Here is a 26,077-nt window from a genome sequence, read left to right on the forward strand (position 1 = left end):
TTATATGCAGCACAGTTTGCTTTTTTCATCCACCAGTCTTGCATTGATTACTGAAAGATGTTACCAAAATTTTACAGTTGCTGGATTTGGCAAACCAATCAAGCAATTCTTTAAATAGTTAAGCCCAAACAGAGCAGTTTTACTGATTATTTTCCAATGTTTTACTCCAATTTTGGCATTCCAAACACTTCTTTATAATCACAGTGTTTCTTTCAACAAGCTTTAAGACATCACCACTACCTGCTTTGTGTCATCAAAATATAATTTTCACATTTATTTAACATTAGGGTTTGGTGTGTAACAGATAAATTCTCAGTAATAGTAGCTAGGGATCATTTGCTGGTCCCGCCAGACAAACACCTGACGCAAACGAAGCGATTATGCCAATTTCCAGTATGAAGAAATCTCTGTGTATTCTTGGAGGAACACCTGCACAGTGGTGCACACGCAGCGTTGTTGCCGCTGATCTGCAGCAGATGTTTGTGCCGGTGCTCAAACACTGTCCAGATGTCTGCTTCATGCGCATCCTTATTGAGAGGCAAAACACAAAGCAGATTGCAGGGCACACATGGACCATTTACAGACCATTATTCTGAGGAAAAGCTTATTGAGACCATTCTGTACTTAGCCTACATTCGTCTCTGTGCCCTTCTGTCCCTCTTTCTTCACTTAAAGTGGTTTACTGAAGCTGCTTATTCTTTGACATTATCTCTGTAAAAACGGAGAGATTAATCTAATTGGATTGCATTGTTTGTTGAATTATGGATTTTGAAGAGATGTGACTTTTTAACCCAGTAAAGTTCTTTTGCGACTACATATGGGTCTTTTCCAGGTCAGACAAGCACAAAATCATAATTCTGACACATGCTGCCTTCGGGGATCTCGAACTGGAACAACCTTGAGGGTGTTAAATTAATTGCATGTCAGTGTGTCACATGTCAAGTTTCTGAAACAGTCATGAATATATGCAGGATTTGATTTCAGATATTTTAAGACTCTGAAACTGTCTCAAAGGTCTCAGTAGCCATTACAGCAGTCACTTAGAATCACCGCTATTGTGAAAAGGGAAACAATAAATAATGCTTAACTTAAGATGAAACCTGTAATATAGCAGGTAACTAATCCATGGCTGCAGCCAATATAAATAGCACAAGCAACTTTAATAAAAGCTTATAATCACACATGCTGCCTTCCTGCTGTCTAGCTGTCTTAACAGGCTATTGTTGCGGCTCAGTAAATGCAGCACTCTGCTGTCAGTCTGAGTGGTCTTTCTTTATCTGTGAGCATCCCATGGGCTTTTACAGTAGGCCAGCCTGTTCTTGTCCTACTTTCCAGCATGCCTGGCCTCCCTTCTTGTTGTCTGTTAAATGTGACGTGCCGGCTCTCCTTTCACCGACCTCTCTGAGGTATCTCACAGCAGAGCCACGAGGCGTGGAGATACTGTGGCTTGGTCTGCATCCATCCATCTTGTTTGCCTCTGTGAAATTCAATTCCCTCCTCTCGTGCAAGCATTCCCCACTGACACTCATCTATCTTTTACTTCTCACAAATCTGCACTGCCTGGTCAGGTGTTACAAGCACGTCATTTGTTTCAGTTAGGGTTTTACTCCCCTCACAGCCTATTTTCTTCTGTGCTCTCTGTACACTGTTCTCTTTTCAAATGTCCAAGTTGCTGGCCTGTGACTTGCAAAGGGCTCAGTGACACTATGTCCAAGCCTAACAATATCACAGTGGCAGGGAAGGAATGAAGTTTGACTTTTTGTCTTCAGCATCTGCTCTAAACCAATAAACAGGATGTTAAATGGAGAGTCAGAGCCATAGCCAGATTGTTGGCAGTACCTACGGCCATATTCCAGACAGCGGTAATAGCATCATTGGTAATGCTATGGCTATCAAGGGGCTGTAATTGAATGGGGCTTATTCTGTTACACATATATATCTATGTCTCCCACTGGGGCTTGAAAAGTGTCTCCTGAAGCTCATCCTGCAATAAAGACAGCACTGAGTTTAATACCAGTAAAGGCAGGTTAATGGCTGCTACCTACTGACATAATTGAAAATTTTCTGCGTCATACTGCATCTTTGTTTTTAGTGATGTGATTGTATTCACACCTTGGTATACAGCTGAAAATAGAACTTCATCACTGCACATCTCTCTGGTGATGTTTTTATTACATGCTCCTCTCACCGCATGGGAAATAATCTTGTTCCCGGTGAAACCACACATTCGCCCACAGTGGTTGGTCTGATGTGGACACTTGTTAACCTGAGGCGCACCAACCATTACCCACATTGCCATTCAGCAACCTTGCTGAGAGGCAGAATGGCCACATTGTTCCCTGGTTGCTTCACTGGCATGAATTTGTCTTGGTTGTTTCAGAGCTTGGCTGGGAGCTGTAACCTGTTGTCACACTGCTGTAGTCAATGACAAGGTTGCATAAGCTCAGAACAGCAGATTGACATGCCTTTAGTACAGCAGGTGGACATTAATTTGCAGTCTGCCTCTGCCTTTTTATTGCTCATACTGACAGCAGAGCTCTAGGAATGATAATGTTGGTCAACCAGCCCACTGCTTTGGTTCAGCTTCTTAGTTTTGCTCCAACTAATAATGGAAATCTGTTTGTGCAGACTGATGCCATTTATTGGGACTGTTGCACCTGAGTGAAATCTATAACTGTCACAATACAACATCGTGCTAATGCTGTAGTAGGAAAAAAAGACTGAGGTTTGTTCCTCAGCCATATGCAAAAATGTTAAATATTCAGGATCCTGCAACATTCTGGCAGAAAAGTATCAGTTGTTGATTCTTGGCATGTCTGTCCTTAATGCGACTTCACCTGAAACCTTCTGTTTGCTCCTATGTGAGGCTACTGGCCCATTTAGCCAGAACATCCAGGCTATAGGGAGCACTGTTTGTGGACTAATATAATAAATCAATAAAAGACTGGATGACATCCTCATTAAACATTGACAGCGGTTTAAGTTAATCTCTGATGAAACAGTTATGAAACAAACACACACAACTGCACAATCCATTCACAAAACACACACAAGCTTCTGAATCTGAGAAGATAATAGATTATGTCTGCATGCTTTATTTGCTGCCCACATACACACACAGACAGACTCACAGTATTTTACTGTGACAAAGTGTTGCTTTTACTACCATTAATTTCACCTCGCTGCTTTCAATCACATAATTCTGAGTAGGCAGTAAATCATCCCTTCACCATTCTATACTCTGAAGCAAATATAAAAATCAGCACTTAAAAACTCTGAAGAAATGTCTGTTTAGCCCCAGTCACTATTTCCATCCTCTTCCTCAGTGCTCCATCTATCCATTTGTCAATGGTCGCCCGAGACTCTGGTCATCTGTCTGCATGTCTGTGATCCAAAACTTCTTTTTCTCTCTGTCTTTGAGTTTTCACCCTTTTTGCTGCAGCTGTAGCCCCAGAGAGCTGGACGGACAGGCAGATAGAGACGTGTGTTGTCTGCCTTCAGTTCTTGCTCCATTGTCCCTTGTGTATTTGGGTGATAATGTGCAAGTGTGTCTCCCAGGATGCATGTTTCTGTGTTTTTGTGCAACTGTATATATGTCAATGTGTTGTATGTTTCTGTGTGTTTTATTTTCACTTTTTGCGTACATCCCTGCACATGTACAGTATGCTCATTGTGTGTGTGTGTGTGTGTGTGTGTGTGTGTGTGTGTGTGTGTGTGTGTGTGTGTGTGTGTGTGTGTGTGTGTGTTAGCTGAAGGCAGTGCATCTCTCTCTCCTGAGCCAGGTCCTGCAGAGCTAGCATGCTGCTTTCACAGTCAGGCTGCATTTTACCAGCAGTCTCCATTTATACCGTCTGCCACTCGACTGTCCACAGCTGAAAAGTATAAGGATTTGCTAAAGGGAGAATATTCCAAGACATACAGTATGTCATATTTAATGTTCACACATTCATGGTTTCTACATCTGCGTGACCAGTACAGACTTTGAATGAGGACACACACTCATACTACAATCATACTTAAAAAAGTACACATCGGTCTGATGCGTTGACATGTTGCATTTTTCAACAGTCAAACACAGAAGAGCTGAGAGTCTGACTGTGATTTTATGCTTTGTACAGGATGTAGCAGCAAGTTACAGTTTTGTGCTGCACCGTGTGGTAAATATGGATTTTCCTGAGGTAGAGCAAGAGCTATGAAATAAACTACTGCAGTAGCACAGTGGGCAGATATATCACCAGATTCCTGGAGAATTATGAATTTTTCCCTGTGTTTGGCCCCAATGAATAGGAAACATGTCCAAATAAAGTGCCTCCAAAGTTTATAACTTCAATTACAACTTCAAATTATAAAGATGTGGATAACAGTTCTCGCACAGCCTCTTTTCAAAACAAGTATTCATTTTATTTACCTGCTGCACAATTCACACAGTGTACATGTAATCAGTTTGTGTTACAGGCACACGTCTGCGGAGACGACCACAGAGACCCTCACCAACTCGGATGGGTGACAGAATTTATGTCAGGGAGACATGCAGACGTAGAAAGGCATTAATAGACCTTAAGAATACAACACACTGGGGGCTTTAATGTGCAACAGCAACAGTTACTCACAGCTCAGGCAATCCAATTCTGCAGCCTTGATTGGAATATTGACTAGCTGGTCAATGGGTGTTTGCAGTATAATGTATGTTGAGTAAACAGAACCAGTTTGTCTTTTATCACACTGCATAATGCTCGTCTCTTTTCTATACTGCAACAACAAAGCTCAAAAAGAGTTGAAAAAGATCTATTGATTGACTGGGAATGAACTTTGCCCAGCTTAAGCTGAGCGTTCTGGATAACGGACTGGCATTTCAAGACTTATTTATTCTAATTAAATGGTCTCTCTAATTACTTTGGAGGGCTAATCGACTGTAACCTTTTGATTTTAGGGACAAAACAAACCTTACTTCCAGTTTTTTTAGAAATCAGTTTTCCCAGGTTCCTCGAGAACTTAACTTCTCTATTATAAAAATGAAAATATAGCTTGTCAGAGACAGATTGTGTGGGGTCGATAAGACTGTTTGACACTCTCTCACCTTCTACAAATGTATTTTTAAAAAAGTGTGAACTCCAAATTTCCTGCATTCTCAAATAGTGAACCCAATAGCCCAAGCGCTCAATGTCTTAACACTGTTAAAAAAAAAAGTTGACCATTAAGTTAACAATCAACATTTTTTTTCTTACTGTGGTGGGTTTAGTTGTGCCGAGCTGATCCAAACAGCCGGTGGAGCTACGCTGCCAAGTTGTTTATCTGGTCCACTTATGAAGCTCAGCTAACTACTCAATATGCATGCTGAATTTCCAATTGCTTCTTCACATTAAAGCATCCTGAGGAAAACGTTAAGTGTGAAGCAGCAACAGATTTGCAGTATCTGTAACTTAACGCGGCTCTGGTAGAGATGAAACAGTCACTGAAGAATATGTGAATGTCCATGCATTCAGAAATGAAAACTAAACTCCAAACCACAGAAATACAAGCAGAAAAATTCTATTGAGTGTCAGGTTGGAGGTTAAGGACAGTACAGGTTGATCAGGGTAGCGCTGCTCCCCCAAAACATGAATTAAGTCTTCAGTTACTATTTTCTGCCATTGAGTTCTGGTATTTGTTAAGAACTGAAATTGTATGAGTTTGTCGGCATTGAAAACTTCTTTTTTAAAGGTACAGAGAAATGAATATTTGTGCTATTGAAGTCAAATAATTTATTTTCTTTGTGTGTTTGCTCAAGGTCTATGAAATGAAATAAAGGAAAAGACCAATTGATCCTTAACGAGCACTGATACTGCATCCCCTGTAGACGTAATGATTTTTTTTGAAAGTTTTGGAACCAAATTGCAAACTCATTAAAGTTCTAAAGATGGGCAAGAGCAGAAACTTGGCATTCACTCAAAGAGCTTTATTTTCAACTTATTCTTGTGCGTGACTTTTAGCCCTGAGGACGGCCTGAGCTGGCTGTTTTTCCAACACTTTCTTTCCCTCTTTCTCTCTGTTCTTCACCCCCCTGCTCAGAGCATGGAGGAAGTTCAAAGGACGCATATGAAAACAGGCGGTCGTCCTCAAACGCATTGTGATGTGCTGCAGTGATGGAGCTCTGTGCTTTCATTGAGATCTAGTAGCCAGAAGAATCCCTGAAATGTTCAAGTGAAAGAATATTTTAATTTGATCCAAATAAAGAAGCAAATTTAATCTTTTACAAGAAATTTGTGGCTCAATTTTTCCAATGTTTATTATTTAGTTTTGTCACTGTGCAACTTCAGATGTGAAGATTTCAAAATGTTGAGCTTAAATGTGAGGAACTCTTTGCTCTACAGTACATAATATTGTTTCCAACCATAGTAACTACCCGCTAAAATCAATCTTGTACAGCAGCTTTGTTGCTCAGTAGCTTTATTTAATTTGTGCCTACAGCATAATCTTTTCAGATTCCACATTGTTTCTATTGTAACCTCATTACTTTTGGATTTCACATATTATTTCCCTCATATTACCACAGACATATCAATATGTACTCTACTGATTCATTTTTATGACACAGAGTATTACTGCTAATGGGATGAGTTATGCTTGCAGGCCATAATTTAAAATGATATGAAAACAGGCATGTAACGAGCAATAAATGAGACAAAAAGCATGTATAACAACTTGAGCATAGCTCGTCTGCATTGCTCAAAATACTGTCTGATCGAAGATCCAGAGAAAACAATTACAATCCCAGTCAAATCATTGTCAACAGTGCAGCATCTGTTCACTGAAAGACACAAAATGCTAAATACAGAAACATAATGTTTGCTGAGATTAACTTTCTAGAAAACACCAGCTCCTCATTCCTCAGCAAATTCTGATTACATCTATTAACAGTGTGTTAATCTCCAAATTACTGCTTTTCATGAAATAAAAGATATCAGGGGGCAAGTGGTTGAAAAGCTGCCTCGACACACTGCTGCAAGATTTTATCACTAAAAGTATATATATTTCAAGACCAAAGCAATTCAAAAGGGCCATTTTCAAATTAAAGGGGAACTTCGGTTTTTCTTCAACCTGGGGTCTGTTTTCATATGTCATTTCATACATGTGAGTGATGGAGAAATGAATTTTCGACATAGCTCCAGTATTTAGCCAGGCAGGCAGCTTAGCAGCTCAGCTAGCAGCTCAGCTAGCAGCTCAGCTAGCAGCTCAGCTAGCAGCTTAGCTAGCGAAAAGTATGGGGCAACTCGCGCGATTTCGGAATGAGATTTGCTTTCTTTTTCTCACTCGTTGAGACTATCCGAGCCGTTCAGTTTGGGGAAAAAAGCACGTTAGGGTGGACTTTGACGCGGGGGGGGCAAGTTGCCCCATATATTTCACTAGCTGAGCTGCTAGCTGAGCTGCTAAGCTGCCTGCCTGGCTAAATACTGGAGCTATCTCGAAAATTCATTTCTCCATCACTCACATGTATGAAATGACATATGAAAATGGACCCCAGGTTGAAAAAAACTGAAGTTCCCCTTTAACATTAATAAATGAGAATAATTTTAGCATATGTTGGTGTATGCACACACACACCTCCCTCCCTCACATAGACACACACACACACACACACACACAAACATCCACACACACACACACACACACACACACACACACACACACACACACACACACACACACACACACACACACACACACACACACACACACATGCATCTTTCATTATTGCAGTGACCACATTTAATCCAGTTGCCAGATCTGCTGCCAGTTACTGAGTCATTAGCATAATTAGAACATGCAGAGATTTTGGGACTGAGTGTGTGAGTCTTACCAAAAGCGTTGTCACACTGCCTCACTTGTGGGACTCATCTTCAGTCACACTTAAGTTGCTTCCCATCTGCTCACTGAATACTACAAATTGTATAAGTTCTCCTCTTCCTGATGGAATGGCCCAACACATTTCTAAAGGACCCTCATATCTGTTGGCCTTTTCACCAGCTTCTGCAACAAATATGTAACTAGGTGAACAACTGACTTGCTGCGGTCCGAGCCTTTGAATAATGCTGTTTGCCTCATTATGCGTCTCGTAATTGGATTTCACGGTTGAAAACTTATGGCAATGGATTGTTTGATTTAGAGCATGTTACTTCCATTTTTTTTGGTCTCACATTCCTGCATTTTAACAGGTCTTGAGCGTATAGGTCGAATAAAGCACTTCCTTGTCAAGTGACAGCTTGGTATAGTATTGATGTTTATGGAGAACCACCAAAAAATGTGCCTTCTCTGCTTGGAAGTGTTGTTACTTTATCTGTGTACTCTAAGATAGGTGGCCATCATTGTAGCAGTTAGTGTAAGATTAAAAAAGTGTGTAGTGAAAAGACTTTCAGACTTTAAGAGCAACTCTTTATGCACAGTTTATGCGTCGCTGAACTTTTGAACGGAAATGCAAGGTTCGTTTTCCCTTTTTATGCAACTTTTCTTTCACATTATTTTTTGTGTGTTTGCACCTGTTTGGTATTTGTGTGTGTGTATGTGGGTGTGTGTGTACTGATTAGGTAGCTCAGTCTTGTGCAATCTTGTGTTCATTTTAGCATGAAATTGCATTTACGTTAAAACCCTCTCAGACCATCTCTTATCGCAGACACAGAGTAATTTTGTTGGCTGTAGCAAGCAGAGGCGCATGTAGACAGACCTCTCAACTCCAAAAAAAAGTGTATTTTTTTCTTTTCTTTACATTTTTTTTCCATTTATGCAGACTGATATGTGAATAAACATTGTTTAATTTCACTGAGGAAATTTCTTAAGGTTCATAATTTATCCACACGCAGCAACAGGTTTGAACTATGTGTGTTTGAACTGTAATCTTTGACCAGCAAAAACTTAATCAGTTATTTAAATCTACCAACACGGCTACATGATTGGTCAAGATCTGCAGAATGTTAAGTTGAACAGTAAAATCATCTGGAACTGACCTCAGGATAAATCCTAAGCAACTTCAAATGTCTGCAGAGATTAGTAGCAAAAGCAAAAGTCTAAAATATTTTCCCCATCATGTTAAGACGACTATTTACAGCGAGTCTTCTGTCGTGCTACTTACAATCATATTTTTTTGCATCTGTAGCTTGTATACATGGAAGTGTATCCATATTATAAATAAGATGTCACAATTATCCATCCTGTTCAAGCATATTCGTGGCTTTGTTTTGTTTTTTAATTTCTGTTTTGTTTCATTTTAAAATCTGATTCCAGCCATCCTTTACATGTTCCACTCTGGTAAAACTCAACACAAACTCATATGTCCATGCAGTTGCCTCTAAATCATTTCAGGACCTGAATCATTAATATACGACCCTGTCTTTTCTCCAGGAAATTACATTTCTGTGCAAGTAAATCGTTTTCTCAATTACGTCTAGGTACTGTTTAATCACTGGCCAGATTCACATTAGACTCAGCATTTTATTTGGAAGAATTACGCACCACATTCATAAACGCCATGAAAATCAGTGGAGGTGGTTGAAGTGGAATTTTTTGGGTGTATAAAGGTCACAACAGTGGGCTTTTTGTTGACAAAACAAAAGCATTTTGGTTAAGGTTTGAAAAAGTATATGATGTGGGTTGTAGATGAACATGTTACGTCTCAGATCACTGCAGACGCTTTCTGTATTAAAGCACTTAATCAAACCGGTCGAGGCAGATGACCGCCCACCCTGAGCCTGGTTTCTGGTTCTGTCTGAATTTTTTTTTGTTTTTCCTCCTTCCTATTCTCAGGGTTTTTTTCCCTCCTTCCCATCATCGCTGACAGGAAATCCAAAGGCAACTTTGGATTGTTGTTTTTTTCTGTTCTCTGTTTATAATTCATAACTTGTACCTCACTGTGCTAAGCGCTGTGAGATGATATATGTTGTGAATCTGCACTATATTGAACTAAATCGATTCTGTGTTTTTTCTATTAGTAATGTGTTGAAGTTCTTTTCCACACTGCAGCCGTCTAAGCCTGACTTGGTTTGCACCAGTGCCCGTAGACACCAGAAAATTTTATAGAGAAATATTAGTTATGGCAATTTGTGTTTGTTTATGGAGATTTTGCTAAATGAATTGACTTTCCTGTCAACATTTAACTCTGACTGCTTGAGCTGCAGCTCCTTGTGGTTTTCCAGCAGGGAAAAAAAGTGAGGAATGTGCTAGCTCATCTGAAATTCCTGCTGTAACAAAACAAACAGGTGGCTTCTGTATAAATGGGAAGAACTGCAATGTTTTAATCACGATGAAACATTTCTTCTAATCTTTAACAGTCTGGCTGCCTTGTAACACAACTCCTGCTTCAGCAAACATCACACTGTCCTTGGACAGACACACCATAATGACTTTCAAGAGCTCATGATAGTTCTTTACAGCTCAACATTATGCTCCACCTATAGCATAATATTATGTACAGCCAAACCACTTCACTGCAGTGTACAGTGTGCAAGAATGTTTGACAAGTAAGTGTTTTCCCCAAGTTTAAACTGGATTTTGCTGCAGTAAAGAAAATAAAAAGTGATCTTCAGTTTTCAATGCACTTTAGCTGCAAAATCTGAAACATCTAATCTCATGTAATCGTTTCTCAATCGAGTCCAGTTTCCAGCAGGACTGCCACTGCATGCATACGTGCAGTCCGATGCATTCCATCAATGAGTGAGATTCCCCTCAGCCAGTGAGCAGACATTTATAATGCATTCTCAAAATGAAGAGTCCAATCAGCCCGATGCCTCAATCGGTTTCCCAATCTCATTTCTAATTTATCTCACAGCAGCCCTGACAAACCCAGTGCCGTGAAGTAAAGTTTGACATTAAGCCTTCAAATGTGCAGCAGGCAGTGAAGCGAGACAAGAGTGCTTTGGCAGGAATCCTATTCACAATTCAGTCTGTAAAATTCCATAAGTACCTTTCATTTGTCTCCTGTTTGAAGCATCACTCAAACATGTGTGAGTATCTGTTCTCACAGAATCCTAATGCTTCCTGATGTAGCTTCAGCTGGACATGGAAAAACTTAATCATTCACTTCCTTTGGCTTACTTACTTTGAAATCCCCTTTTTTCTCTGTCAAATCAATGTGATCCATATTGCTAACTGTTGTTGCTATAGACTGCAGTCATTTAGATGCTTTTGAAAAACATTCTACAGCCAATACGAGATGACCTTTAACACTACTAAGAGGTGTGTGTGTTTGTGTGTCTTTGCAATTTTTCTTGACATTTTATTGCAAAAGGTCACAGCACTTTTGAGTTTTGTGTTTGTTGATTCTGTCCCAAAAATCAAAGCTTACCATATTGGTGCAGCTGTTTTCATACATTTTACAATGGTTGTGGATGTTCAAGGCTGAGCTGTGTGTCTGTGGCACATTCTGAATCGTGTGGCTTAGGAACATGACATTTTGTAGAGCCTCCGCCTCTGAATGCGGCTGAAGGGCGGTCGGTTAATCCAACCAACCAGCCAACCAGAGGGACATCATCTCATTTCCATGCTATCACTGTCTCTTGGTTTCATTTCTTAGATTCCTCATTTCAGCCCATATGGCCAGAATTAGCTTTTTTTTCCCTGTATTAATATTTTAAAGGAGCCTGAACTGTCCTTTGTAACCTTTTGTAACCTGAAATAGTAGCTTGGGTTTCTGGGCCTGACAAGTGGCAGGCAATGTTAAAGGCCACCACTAACTCCCTGCTGCCCGTGAAAATGGCAAACACTTTAAGGTTACAAAAGTGCAGCGTTCTGGGCATTCGAACGTCTGAAGAAATTATAGTTTGCTTGTGCAAACTGACACAATCAATAAAATAACAGAACATGCTTAAAAAATGTGTCATAATTTTTCAAGACACATTCTTTAAAATATATTCTTTGGTCCTTACAGAGAAAAACAATTGAAAATAATCTAGTTGCCAAGGACCCTGTGAAGAAAGAGTGTTGCGGCTTAGAAACAAATATGGAAATTAAATAATCATCTGTATCACAAAACATAAAGGAGAGAGAGGAGCTCAGTTCCTAGCAGATAGTAATTACTGTTGAATTTTATCTGAAGGTCACCATGTGTTTTTGTTTTCCAAACCTAACATTACCAAAGCAGATCAGAAAAAAATCTCACTGATTATTTTTTTAACTTATTTTTTGACAAGGTTTTTTGCCATTCTGGTGAAACACAGTTCAGGAGGTCCGAAGGTCTGGTGTGAGTTTTCTTAGTGTGATGAAATGATTACACACTGATACTTGTAAGTAAATCACTTCGTATAGCACAATCAGAGTTTGTTTAACTATTAAAAATAACATTAATATTCTGGTAACTGCGCTGTCACATATTGAGACAAAGGGCCAGCAGTGTTTGTGTGTTTATGTTTTGATTCCAATGAAGAAACTTCTCTAGATGCATCTGCACAGAATCTGTCTTTTGTTCAAAATGAAATAATAAACATGTTGTATGAGTGTAGAATGAGAAATACACTTCACATCGAAGATATTTTACTGTCTCATGTACATGCAGAAACAAAAAACACTTCCTGAGTGGACACATTATGTTCATTTGCCATGAATTCTTGTGTTATTTATGTGCAATCCACTCTTTTTTGTGTACTTTCACCATAAAATGCTTCCACCACATGAATGCTTAAAAATATCAAAGAGATCATCCATTAGTTGTGATTCTTTGAATTAAATGTATTTAAACAGATCAAAACTTAGTTTAATATACTGAACACTGCAGCGTTTGAATAGTAATGTCAAGGTTGTGTCTTTCCACATGCTGTATATTTTAATACGTGTGGGACTGACAAACAAAGGCATCTTCTAACTGAATTTTGAAGGAAAAGATGGATCCATAATGCAAAATAAGAGTTCAGGGATGCAGTTTGATGCATGGCCTCAGAGAGGCTCCCACAGATTTTAGATGGCACTTGTCAAAGCCTTTTGTAGTTGGTGCTGAGCTTGAACTCCTTCTCTGCCACGCTTCACACAAGCAACAAGAGAAAAAAAAAACCTGTCAGAAGGAACTCTGGTGCACACAAGCAGTCTTGTTTCCAAGTACTGACCTCTCTTATATCACACAGGACAAATGGTGAGTGGACGATATGAAAAGAACACTGATTCAACATTGTCATACCTTCTGTAACAGTGCAGGTGTTTTAAAAGCAACTGGAATATAGATGAGTGGGACCGAAATGTGCCAGATCGAGTCGGTGCCTTTGTACTACCCTCCAAGTCGTGGGAGAGGAGGAAGAGAAAAAAAGTAGGGCACACAATAGGAAAGTAGACAACAAAGTGGAGATTTTTGCTTCTTTGCTGGCCTGAGCCTGCATACAAGTTGCCCTGAGGCGCCGCTTCTCAATCAGATTATTTTATCCCGATTTGCAATGCTGCATGGCAAAGCCTTATCCTCCATTCTGTGCAAGCCTGCATGTACACGTCACTGTGTTTCTGTCGCAAAATAGCTGCTGTTTTCTTGTCAGTAAAGCATGACGTGGCTGTATGGGTTCATAACATGCATAAACGCTGACACAGTTTTCCTTGTATCTCTTCCAGGAAACCTCCCCCTACTCAGATCGAGGCTTCTGAGAAATGAACTGCCAATGTAAGTCCCTTGGCTGACCTCAGCACTCAGCTGGTAATGTTGCTTTTAAATTAATTAAACTGACTGAAAGTTGTAATTGAGTATACAAACACTGATGCACGCCACAACCTTGAACCTCCGACCTTTAACTTTAGCAGACCAGCAGGGACAGGATTCGCCACTGACATCATTTATTAGTAGCTGATTACTATTCCCTGCAAACACACTGATGGGACATCAAAGGATGACTCACTGCCAGAGAAGCCAGTGAAATTCAGATTTCAAACCCCTACCCTCTGTGATATGCTATGGATTTGCCACTTCTGGTTTTAGGTTGTCATCTCAAGCACAGGGAAGGCTTAAGGCACTATCAATAATGGATGAGGCTGTGAGACTTTCCAGTGGGTTTTCCCAGAAGTGTCAGCGCTTCCATTTAAAGCCTAGCAAGGCTGACTCTCTGTACACCTGGAAAATAGGGTTGTAACTTTGAAGCAGTTCCTCAGTTCGTGTAGTCGGCAAGTACTGCTTACAGCAAAGATAAGAAGCTGGGAAGCACTACAGATGTGAGCTTGAGATTTGAGGTAGAAGGTTACAGATTATTTTTTTATCATTTATAAGTAGATTAAGGTTTGTAGTAAACTCCAGTTCAAATTACATACACACCCAAAACATTAGCTTTTTATAATGTTCTTTCCTTGACCCTCCTAACCCCAAAACCTGTCAGCGGGGTTTTAAAAAAATGAGGCCACATATCTGAGCCAAAAACAGTAAACACAGAAAGTATCATTGGATTTTCAACTTTTGAAAAGTCCACGAACTCATCGTGTTTAAACATGCAGTTCCATGGGGAAGCTTAACCAAATCTAAGCTTAAAATCACTTTATTCTGCCTGTTTGTTAAAAGATTCGCCAGAAATAAACCACTTGCTGTAACCTGATTGAATGAAAAGCAAAGACTCTGCACCATGAAGCCATTAGTGAACTCAGCTGTGATCAAAATTTCAGGTTTTCAGTTTTTAGCTGAACTGAGCTGAACTTACGGTAAACACACTGAGCAGCATAATTTGGATTTGTGTTGCCGGCCAGCTAATAAATGTAAATTGTAAATTCACACTCTCTAAATTTGTTTTGTTCACCACTAACTCCTGATTGTTACTCTTTAGAGCTACATGCTGACGTTAATGTAGATTGCAGGTTTAGATTTTTTTCCTCCCGTCATTATTTTGAGAGAACATTGTCACAGCATCCCTCCCTGAGCCTTGACCAAGACATTTGTGATTGGTTTAAAAAACTACAAGCATGTCACCTGCTCTGGCAGATTGATAATGAGGTGCAGCCAGACCATTCTACACAGCACTGTGTCAGCGTCAGAGAATAGTTTGACTGTGCAGGACTACAATGCAAATAGGTTTGTTTTGACTCCAGCGATTTAATCTGTCATGGTCAGACATTAATTTCTACAAAATTACTGAAAAAAGAGGGAAACAGCTTGCAGTTTTTTTCTACACATTTCCAAAACTCAGTGAGTCCAAAAGAAGTGTCAAAACAGAAATGACTTTCTATAGAGGCTTTTAGTCCAGGTCTGGTTTAACTCCACTACAGTCATGATATAGCCTAGCCGCGCTAGACAACCCATGGCAACGAATTTAATTCTCTGCCAGGGTGAGTCTAGTTACCCTCCATAAGGCTCGAGGCTGGATTCTCCTAAAACTGGCCGGACGAATCACCATGAAGTGTAGAGTCAGAAGGCGGGCGTAAGTAAGTGACGACAGAGGCACGACGATTCTGACAGAAACAACCGGCGCACAATGAACAGTTATCTTTCGACTCGGCTTTGGCCACAGCCCTTAAAGATATGAAGCTAAAATTCAACTTGAAAGATAAACAAAGGATGGCACTGAAGTGTTTCATTGAGAAGAAAGACGTATTTGGACTTATGCCGACGGGATATGGCAAATCCTTAATATACCAGTTGGCTCCGCGGCTCCGCTGGTTGGGAAGCTAATGGGACTTAGCCACAATCCGCCGGTGCTCTCTGAACTACGTCAGCCTATTCGTTGCGCTGATTGGTTGTATACCTACCCAATTGCTGCAGAGTGATTTGAAAGACAACCTTTTAGCCCGCCTCCCTCCCTGTCGAGCGGCCCTCGACCCTTGTGCCTTCAGAAACATGGGTCTAGCGCGGCTAGGCTAGTCATGATATGTCTTAATCATAGAATGAAAACGGGGGTAACATGATCTTATTACTTTGACCACTGAGCATTGTACCTGCAAGATTCTGTCATATTTGTTGCCATACCCTTGTGGGTCTTGTCAGCATCTCCTTCACCTCCTCTGTCATTTGAATGGAAATGTGAAATTTTATCCATAAGCTGCGCCACATTCAATTTACCATGAGAAGCTCTCAAATACTGGCACATATTCACTGTCACTGTCCTTCAGTCCCATGCAAACACACCTACTCACACACACACATACAAGATGCAGTCTTTGTAGCTTTTCTCTAATATTTACACCCACACTCCCTTTATCACACGCACACATAGATAGACATGCATTAGCATGCAAATATAGTTCTTGACATTCATAAACACAGGCACATGAATAGACACAGCTGAAGCCTCACACAGGGCAACACGTGTGCACATATTGCCACTTTTCTGCAGAAATGCGGGTGCTGCCAGCTGTGTTGCTGCGGTTAGGAGATAACAGGAAGCTCCAATCACAGGTCTCCTCTCAATCCATCCCATAACACCCCTGATGGGAGTCTCCCTGGGGTCGAGGATGGGAGCGTGTAGTAGACATCACACTCACAATAGGCCATGCTAGAGGTGCCAGAATTGGCTCGGGAGGTTGCATTTGACACCGGCTTTTGTCCAGCAACGGTGCACAAAAGGTGCACTGTCGCTTGATGACACAGTAATCATACAACATTCGCGGCGGCGGATTAATTCATACTTTCTTTTTTAGGTCAAAGGGAGACAAGCAGCATTTGCCGGGGGATAATCAGATCAATGATAGCTTTGCAGAGGAAAGGCAGAAAGGATGTGTACACAGTACTGAAACACGGTGATCACAACTGAGCTTTGTCTAAAAGAGGATGTAGGAAGTTCAGCAGGGTTGTTCTGGACAGGTGTGATTGATGCATTACTCTCATAGCTGTCTGCACACCAGGGGAAGGAGAATGGGCAGCTCTTCTTTTGTCTCTTCACTCGTGTCTCTCTGCACACTTGCAACATAAAGTGCTCATCCAGTGCCACTAAAAAGCCTCTTATGTGTACCGATAGTAAGAAGCAAGCGTGGCAACACTTTGTAAGTGTTAAAATGCACTTGCTGAGCTACATATTGAATATAAACTGCATTTCACTTCCAAAGCATATTGTACTGTTTTGTCCCATTTACTGTTGACTGCTGACAGGTTTAGAAATGTGGTATGGTCCACCCCATTTTTCAGTCTTTTGTTGTTTGTGATACCTGAAAAGCTAAAATGAAATGTTCTTATCCCCCTGAGATGAGATGTGCTGCTACCTCTGAGATCTGTGTATTTTTAGATGAGTCACTCCAGAGAAAACATTTTTTAAATGGATACGTTCTAATATATCAGGATGAGCTCGCTCACAAACACACAGCCCACTCACACTGTGAACAGCACATGTAAAGAATTAATTAATGTCACTCTGTGTTACTATGTCAAGGTCAACATCAGCAGAGATCCACATTACCTGCTTTAGTGCAGTTTAACAAGGTAATGAGTCTCAGTGGTGATATTCAAACCCCAAAAGAAAGAAAAACCTCATGGGAAACTGTTGATTAAGCAGGCTTATAATGTAGTAAAACATCACTAATTTGCAAATCATTCTCTGAAACAACATTCATTCATTTTCTTTGTCTAGTACAAAACACCGTCTGTAGGTAACTGAATGGAAATAAAACAGGTAATGACAGAATATATGACAACAAAATGCAGTACATTTTTCACCTGTCTCTTGTTAAACGCTGTTGTCCTATTTTCTTCTTTTTCTTCTGTGTATTGAGTCAGTAACATCTCAGCCCCAGGGGAGCGTTTCAAATCCTCGATTCCATGGGTACAAACACATGAATAGAGCAACTTCACTTTCCCAGAACGAAGTACCAGGATTTATGTTTTTATGTCTCTGCACCGATGTCTCCGGAGGAATTTTGTTTTCAGGTTGTCCATGTGGCCGTCTGCTCCTCCATCCCATTCTTATGAATGCAGTATCTCAGGAACACGTCAAGGAAATTTCTTCAAACTTGGCATGACTGTTCAGTTAGACTGAAGGATGAACTGATCGTCTCAGATCAATGTGACCTCTCAGAAAATGTTTTTGTCCATAACTCAAATATTCATGCAAGCATCCAATAGGTCAAAAATAATGAAGTGGTCTCATTTCATATCCGAAAGGTCAAAGGCTAACTTCACTTTGGCATTATAATGTTTTGCAAGACAATTTTTCTGGCTATCGTTCAACACCATAATTTGGTAAAGAAGGGGAGATAGTGATAAACTGCTCTGATACTGATTTGGTGGCACTAGTCTTTGGTGCCCACCTTGAAACTATGATGATTGTGAAAGCTTGTTTGCAGCAACATTCATATTTGAAGCATTGCCGACTGTCATGGAACATTTTAATGTGATTTTTGTTTTTTTCAATGAACTTGTTTATTTCAGAGTCTTCACGTGTGGGGCTGCAAGATATTGGAACAATTGGATGATCCATCCATCCATCCATCCATCCATTATCTATACCCCACTTAATCCTCATTAGGCTCGTGGGAGGGCTGGAGCCTATCCCAGTTGACTTATGGTGAAAGCAGGGGACACTCTGGACAGAGACAAACAATCACACTCACATTCACTTCCATGGACAGTTTAGAATAACCTATTAGCCTCTGCATGTTTTTGGACTGTGGATAGATGATACAATACTGTGATACTTAGTTTTTCTGTGATATATATTGCAATATGAAAAAAAATACAGGAATTTTTACCAGATGACTTGAATAACTATCTGGAAAGGATTATTCCCTCTCAAATCGTGATTTTAGAAGGAAACGTATCTGCATTTAAAATTTATACCAAAAAGAAATGGCTTTTTACTTTGAAGATGTTTTTGAGTGTGAACCGTTTGGAACATTTCTCATATGATGTAACACTGGCAAAGGCATCCACAATAGTACTTGCTTTGGATGACATTCTGATCTGGCCTTGCACTCATCATGCAGGGCTTTGTGGTGCTGATTTACATGATCAAACAAATTAGTCATGTTGCCTCATGTGGTGGCAACAATCATAGGACCCTGCCGACAGGGTAGCTGGTTTTAGTGAACAACATTCTCTCTGTAGCCGAAATGTTTTCATACAACAAATGTTGCATCTCCTTTTGCAATCAAATCTCCTTTTCAATATTCACTCTTACTCTCCACTAATTCCACAGTGCACATGTGCAACAAGAAAAATCCGTAGTGTATCCAAGAACCCTTAAAATGAAAATTATTTTAAAAACCACAATAAATGAAAACAAAATCACTGTCTTTCTGTTTATAGCAGTACACAAAAGTTATAGCATGTTATGTTTGACCTATTTTCCCACCCTACACGTCCTGCAATGTCACTATCGTGCCCATGGTGATGTATTGTGCAGCCCGATTCACTACATAAATCACGGGTCTGGGAGAACATGTATGTAAACTGCATCTCGACTGGTTGGTGGAGGCACAAAATTATGAAGCAATAAATGGCTGCATTTTTTAATGTTCCAGTTTATGTAGACGGTTTACACAAACAAAGTAAGTGAACTGAGGTTTTAAACTATATACCTCTCAGTGGAGATAAAAATGAGCAAGAAAGAAGGAGCTCTGCAATTGATGCTATAAATCAAGTTTAACAGCTAGAAAGGCTCCCCATGGAGTGAGTTACAAATGATCCTAAGCTCAAGTAAGGCCATCTGAAGACTAAAAATGTTCTTTGTGACATTGTGAGGTCAACTGGTAGACTGAACATGGTGGCTGATGAAAAGATTTATAAGACTAAACTCTATGGCAACGTGAGATGTGTTGCAGAGGTTCGTGTCCCTCTCATGATAAATTATAATCCCTGTGGTGTTCCCTTAATTTCTCATCTAACGCTGTCATCAGGTCAAAATTTTATGAAGGAATATCTGCAAAACTAATGACATTCCCATGAGGCTCATCTTAGTCAAATGGAAAAATCCTAGCATGCTAACACACTAAATTAACATGGTGAACATGGTAATATTATACCACCCATTCATCAGCAGTTAGCATGTTAGCATTCTGAGATCAATGCACCACCAAGTAATTTGCAGCCTCAGTGAGCTGCTGGCATGACTCAAGGCTCCTTAGTATTGTTTACATCGAGGGAGCAAAAATACTCCTCAATGCAAACTTGCAGATATGAAGCCCGCTATATCATGACACAGTCGAGCTGTTATGCTGGAACTTGTTGTCAAAAACTGCCAACTTACACATCCATCCATCCATCCATCCTCTATACACCGCTTTATCCTCATTAGCGTTGCGGGGGGTGCTGGACCCTATCCCAGCTGACTCGGGCGAAGGCAGGGGACACCCTGGACAGGTCGCCAACTTACACATCCTTTAGAAAAACAGCACAGTTATCACCCTCAAGAGTCATATTTCTTTAGAACAAATACAGAAAATATCTAAGCTAAGCTCTGTATATAATTACATAGCCAGCCACAGTTTTGGTTTTATGCTGTCTGCTTCATGCTGGACAGGCAAATTCCACTCCTCCTGAGACTCATTCAGGCCGTGTCAGCTATCACTCCCTGTTTATTATATCGTACCCCTTATTTACTGACAGCCATTTCATTTGAGTGTCAGCTTGCTGGGTGTGTATGTGCCATATAGTGCCCTTGGAAATTCCTCAATGCAGCGCACCACACTTTTTATATTTGAAAATTGCTGTTGTGCTGTTTGCAGGCTGTCAGTTGAATGTAAAATGATGATGTTTACTAACTGTCTGAAATATCACTTTAATGCTCAGCAAGTGTTTATTACATAGGAAGCAGTGGGTGATTTTGGACACAGTGAGTGTTTTCAGTATTAAAATAGATTCTTCATAATAAAGCATAAATTAAGATTTCTTCTGCAAGAAATGTATTTTCATGTTGCAGTAAGAAACTCTGCCATATTTGCCTTTATGACTGTTGTAATGACAATGGCTCATCCCTGCACTGTTGACGGGTTGATAGGTTGACAGACGCCCATTAGGGTATTATTGTGATGTTACATGGGGATTGTGAGACAGGAATGCAGGTCTGACCCACTTGTCGTCCAGAGAAGACCCTTGTCCTCTCTCCTCCAACCACATGGCGAACACTCACATCCTCGCGTGACTTTTCACTGTTCCCCTCCACAGCGAGGAACCTCTGTGCACCGCTGCTTCCTCTGCGGGGGTCAAGGCTGCATGCATATGTTGCACTGAACTATGGCTATTGTGTGTCAGGTCAAGGGCATTTTGAGTGGGTGAGGTTTAAAGCTTATCCTGGTGGGATTTATCACTGTACTGCAGTTGTTCATAACAGGCTGTGGGTGACTGCTCATAGCTCATGTGCAACTCACAGACAGCACAGAGCTTCCCTATGATGAAGGTTAGGAATGTGATTTGAGATCATTTATAAAGCTTTCTGTAGTTTTTCCTTGTTAAACTATGTCTGCACTCTGGGGGTCAATCCCACTTTTACTCATAGACATGAAAAACTGTCTGAAAGCTGAGCAGAGCTTCAGATTTTCATGCTGATTGATGATATCTGTGTTTTCGGTCATACTGTATAATTAGAACCCGAGCTGACAGCTCTAATTTGATGTGATGGTTTGAAATCAGACACCAGCTAAGGTTTTCATAGTGCTGTCAGTATAAAGGAGAATACCAGGATCTTTTGGCCTTTGAATTGGAGCCTCACTGTGTAGGGAGGATGGTTCTCTGTGTGAGAGTTTAAATGGTGTCTTTGCATTCAAATATCTTAATATATTTGCATTCGTAAAAATATGCTCGTGCATGTGTGTGTGTGCATGCACATCTCTCTGTCTGTTTGCATTAGTTCTTCAAATTTGCCCTGAATCTAGAGATGGAGGCCACAGCTGCAACCCACAACCCTCTCTATGTGCTGCACTGTGTGAAGCACAGAGCAACAGACAACCATCTCCGTGTTATTCCTAAAAATAGAAATACACTCTAAAATGAAGTAGTACAAGGCTATGCCCTCAGCTTAAAAGTGGGTTCAGATTGAACATATCCAAATCTAATTCTAAGAAGCTAACAACCCACCACATGTGATTCCTGCTTTTCTGAGGGCTTGTTAGCATTAGGTTAACATCTTTTCCAAGACAGTGTGAACACATTTCCATGCCCATGTTCATCAGTGTAATGATGAAACCACCCTCCCCGAGCAAACCCACTCCTCTTCCTGTGTCATGTCAGTAGTGTATTTAAAGCCAAACTTAACCACCGATGTTTTATCAGGACCTTTTTCTAGGTTTTATATTCGCTACTATTTCTATACGAGCTGTTTTACTTATTGGAGTTTTTACGCAGTTGTTTTTGACACTTATGAGTGGACTGTTCCAGCAATGAGTGCAAAATAATGCGAGTGGATGCTTTATTTTGGACCATGGCCATGATAACGGCTGCAGCACAGATTAGAGGTGAAGGTCAAAAGAAGGACCCAGTGTCTGTCACCATATGGCTTCACAGTTAAATGTTTTCAGCTCCTTTTGTAATTTATATAAAAAAAAATCAGTGCCTTTGGTTTACAGAGTTACAGCTTCAGTAGAACATCAACACTTTTCAAAAAAATAAACAGCAGAACACGATTTGTCCCTGATGTTACATCAAGGACGTGCATGTTTTTAATGCTTTATTTCCTCACATGAACTCAAAGCTGACACACTGATCAGGCTCATAAATGATTTCTGATGTATTATGGGCAAACTGTTTGTCTGTAAATATTGTGGAGTTCAGTGGAAAAATGATGTAGTTGAATATTTATATGTTTAAGGCCCACTTTTTACATATTCGTTTGTAATAGTGAACTTGTGGACCTGAGCCACACAACAATATGACATTTTATTGACCTCTTGTCTTTCCACTTGCTCCCTTCAGGCTTTTTGGAGGTCAGAGAAAGTGACAGAATCACAAACTGGTGAATGTATAAACTGTGTTTTGTTCATTTTTATTTATGTGACAAATGCTTGTTAATGCACAGCCTGGAGGTCTGCAACCACTGCTGACATTTGATGCTAATCAGGAGTACAAATTCATAAATAATCACACTGTAGCAACAAGGAAGGAGATGCTTTATTAGATGTAAAACACTTGCAGCACTCTTGAGATCCCCGGGTGGCACATTTTGCTTCATCTGTAAAGTTAGGGCTTTCCTAATCCAAAAAAAACAAACATAGTAACCACAACACATCATGTTCCTTTGATGTACCAACTTCAAAAACCAGAAATAGTTTTGAGGACATGGAAAGTTCCATCATCGCCATCATAAGCAGTGAAGTGGTGCCACTGTCTTTCACTGACTTCCTTTCTGGCTCACAGTCTTCAGAGATGGGCTAAAATGAGTGGGTCATCTATCACAACAGAGGAGAGAGCAGTAAATTTATAGCTGTGAAAATAGGCCAGAGCAGCACACTGATGGAATAGATAGAGTGTAATTAGGACAAGGTTAGCCTGCTTTGCATGCACGCATACACGCACACACATATGCACTATTTATCATTAATAATTGTGACACACATGCATACAAATAAGTGCATATTTGCTTGCAGACGCCCAGCACTCAGAGGCATTAAGTCCCTGACAAATTTTTCAATTACTTTTCACGTGAACTTGCAAATCCTTAAAACAAAACTAATAAATCTCTCAAGCTGGCAATTATTCTCTCTTGTGCACATATGCCTCACATATTCTCACTTATTTACAACCTCACACCTTTTTCTGAAATAAACACATGCATCACACACTACGCTGACACACTCCTCTACTAAAAACTGTCTAGATTTCTTTATAAAAAAAAATGAACCCCTACCTCTCCTGACAGTAGCCTTTCTCTTTCTTCCCTCTGCTTGCTCTTTGTCCTCCTCACTCCCTGCTTTCTATTCTTCTCTGTATTTCCTCACCTTCTCCCCGGTGCACACTTTACAACACATTTACTCATTTTCACACCTCCTCATTCCCTTTAGATTGCTTTCATTTTCGCTGTCGTCAAAACCCACACCTTTTCTCCCCACAGCTTTTCCCTCGCTTCCTTCTGTCCCTTCCTCCTCACCGGCAGTCTGCAAGCATTCGTCTGTCTTGTTACATGTAACACACACTGGCTTCAGACACGGCGCTCAAACAGACACACAGAGCTGCCCCCTGTCTTCCAGGGCAGTGCTGTAAGCCTATGGAGCAGATGGGCTCAGGGCTGGCTGACTGAGCTGTGCTCTGACAAACTGCCTCTCCGTACATTGTTGCTCTGATGAGGGAATGATGTCCTTTGCAGTCTCTCATCTAAATCTGGACACCCACAGACTTGCCAATCTAGAAACTGGCAACTGTTCGGAAAATCTGGCTACTCGCAGACTACAACAGAGACAACACGTACAGAGTCAAGCAATCAGGTTTAATGTTTCCAGGAAGCTTAGGTTTTTAAATGGAAATACTAGGAATAGCAATTCTCAGTGTCTTGGACCAGGGACTGTGTTTTAATGTGGAAATATTTTGTGCCAGAAAATATGAAAATTGACAAAATATTGTTATGATCAGAATGGACAAAGTCTGCATTTGGTACTTTTTTGTTGTCAGTATTGACAGGGGGGGACAAGTGACTGGGAGACACTGATTGAAGACTGATAACACTGCAATGATGAAGTATTATATATTAGACAGGAAATTGCCTGTCTGCCTATTTAGAATTTTGACTAATTTTGATCTCAGGATTTATCCATCCATCCATCCATTCTCTATACACCGCTTTATCCTCACTAGGGTCGCTGGAGCCTATCTCAGCTGACTCAGGTGAAGGCAGGGGACACCCTGGACAGGTCGCCAGTTTGTCGCAGGGCTACATATACAGACAAACAATCACACTCACATTCACACCTACGGCCAATTTAGAATAATCAATTAACCTCAGCATATTTTTGAACTGTGGGAGGAAGCCGGAGTGCCCGGAGAAAACCCACGCATGCACAGGGAGAACATGCAAACTCCATGCAGAAAGATCCCCGGCCCACCCTGGGATTTGAACCGGGGATCTTCTTGCTGCAAGGCGAAAGTGCTAACCACTACCCACTGTGCAGCCCTCTCAGGATTTAGTATTTTTATAATGTGTTGCTACTTAACAGCTTTTTATTTTTATCCAAAAGTTGTTTTCTCTCTTTACCTTCTGTTATTTAAAGTACACCGGCTTGTGTACTTGATTTAAGACCTGATACTTTGATTGCATGTTCATAATTTATGGCACTACTGTACTTCTAGTCCATATTTCAGAGGCAGAATTGTATTTTTCACTTCTCTAGATTCATTGGACAGCAATGTTAGGTGGTTAAATTACATATTAAGATTTTACACTACAAAATGCATTTGATAGGCCTTAAAAATACAAGACATTGATAAGTGGTAACTTTTTTCTTTTTTTAGTATTGCTGAGCAGTGCAGAGAAATAGGAGAAAAAAGGGGAAAAAAGAGAAGGGCAATGACAAGCAGTAAAGGTCGGATCCACTGGGAATCAAACCGGAGACTCACTGCAGACGGCATTTGCAGATATGTAATATGCACTTTAACCATTGTTGGATATTATCTCACAATAGTGGGTCATCTGGTTTCCAACCTTTTTGAATTTTGTAAAAGAAAAACAAAAAAGTATTTGACAAAAAAGAAGACCTCAAAATGAAAACGAATCTGTGAAGCAGGACTGTGTTTTTTCTCTTTCCTTTTTTCTCTTTCACCTCAGCATCATTCAGACTTATCTCAGAAGGGGTTCCAGTTTCTGGTGTTTGCAACGTCTGGTTTAAAGTGTTTTTACTTCAGGGTAACTTAAAATGTGAAACTTTTATATGTAATAGAGTATTTGTACATTAATCAAATAATACTTTTCCCTGTTTGGGGGAAATGTGCTGAACCACTGCAAATCAAGCTAAGCTCACTTGCTACATGAGGTCATCAAAAACAGAGTTATGGTCGTTACTTTTAATTATAATTTGACATCTACACAGACCTTTTCATTGCATGTTTTACAACCTGTGACTGACACATTATTCATGTAACTCTGACTTCACTTTCCAAATTGTCACCATGAATGCTTCTACATGCCATGAAAACATCACAAAGTAACAGAGCTTGACAGAGTCCAGCTGGTATTGAGTATGTCGCCCTCCTCTGGCTAACAGTGTGAATTGCATGTAGCTCTGGCGTGGTGGCTGTGAAATTGAGTAAGGTCATGAGTTT

The 26,077-nt window shown here is 40.3% G+C and overlaps 1 protein-coding gene and 1 long non-coding RNA gene across 2 annotated transcripts in view; one reads left to right on the forward strand and one right to left on the reverse strand.

Annotated features, from left to right (window-relative positions):
* dlgap4b (discs, large (Drosophila) homolog-associated protein 4b) overlaps positions 1 to 26,077 on the forward strand; it is a 119,543-nt gene that overhangs the window by 57,775 nt on the left and 35,691 nt on the right. Inside the window, 1 exon segment of the mRNA XM_051948165.1 lies at positions 13,552 to 13,600. The gene's annotated coding sequence lies outside the window, so the exon portion shown is untranslated.
* LOC127534003 (uncharacterized) lies at positions 22,922 to 23,937 on the reverse strand. The gene is made up of 2 exons (XR_007941910.1): positions 23,676 to 23,937; positions 22,922 to 23,217 (listed from the first exon to the last, which is right to left on the reverse strand). It is a non-coding gene; the product is annotated as an uncharacterized LOC127534003 (long non-coding RNA).

The sequence above is a fragment of the Acanthochromis polyacanthus genome, chromosome 5 (assembly GCF_021347895.1).
Source record: "Acanthochromis polyacanthus isolate Apoly-LR-REF ecotype Palm Island chromosome 5, KAUST_Apoly_ChrSc, whole genome shotgun sequence".
Classification (NCBI taxonomy): Eukaryota; Metazoa; Chordata; class Actinopteri; family Pomacentridae; genus Acanthochromis; species Acanthochromis polyacanthus.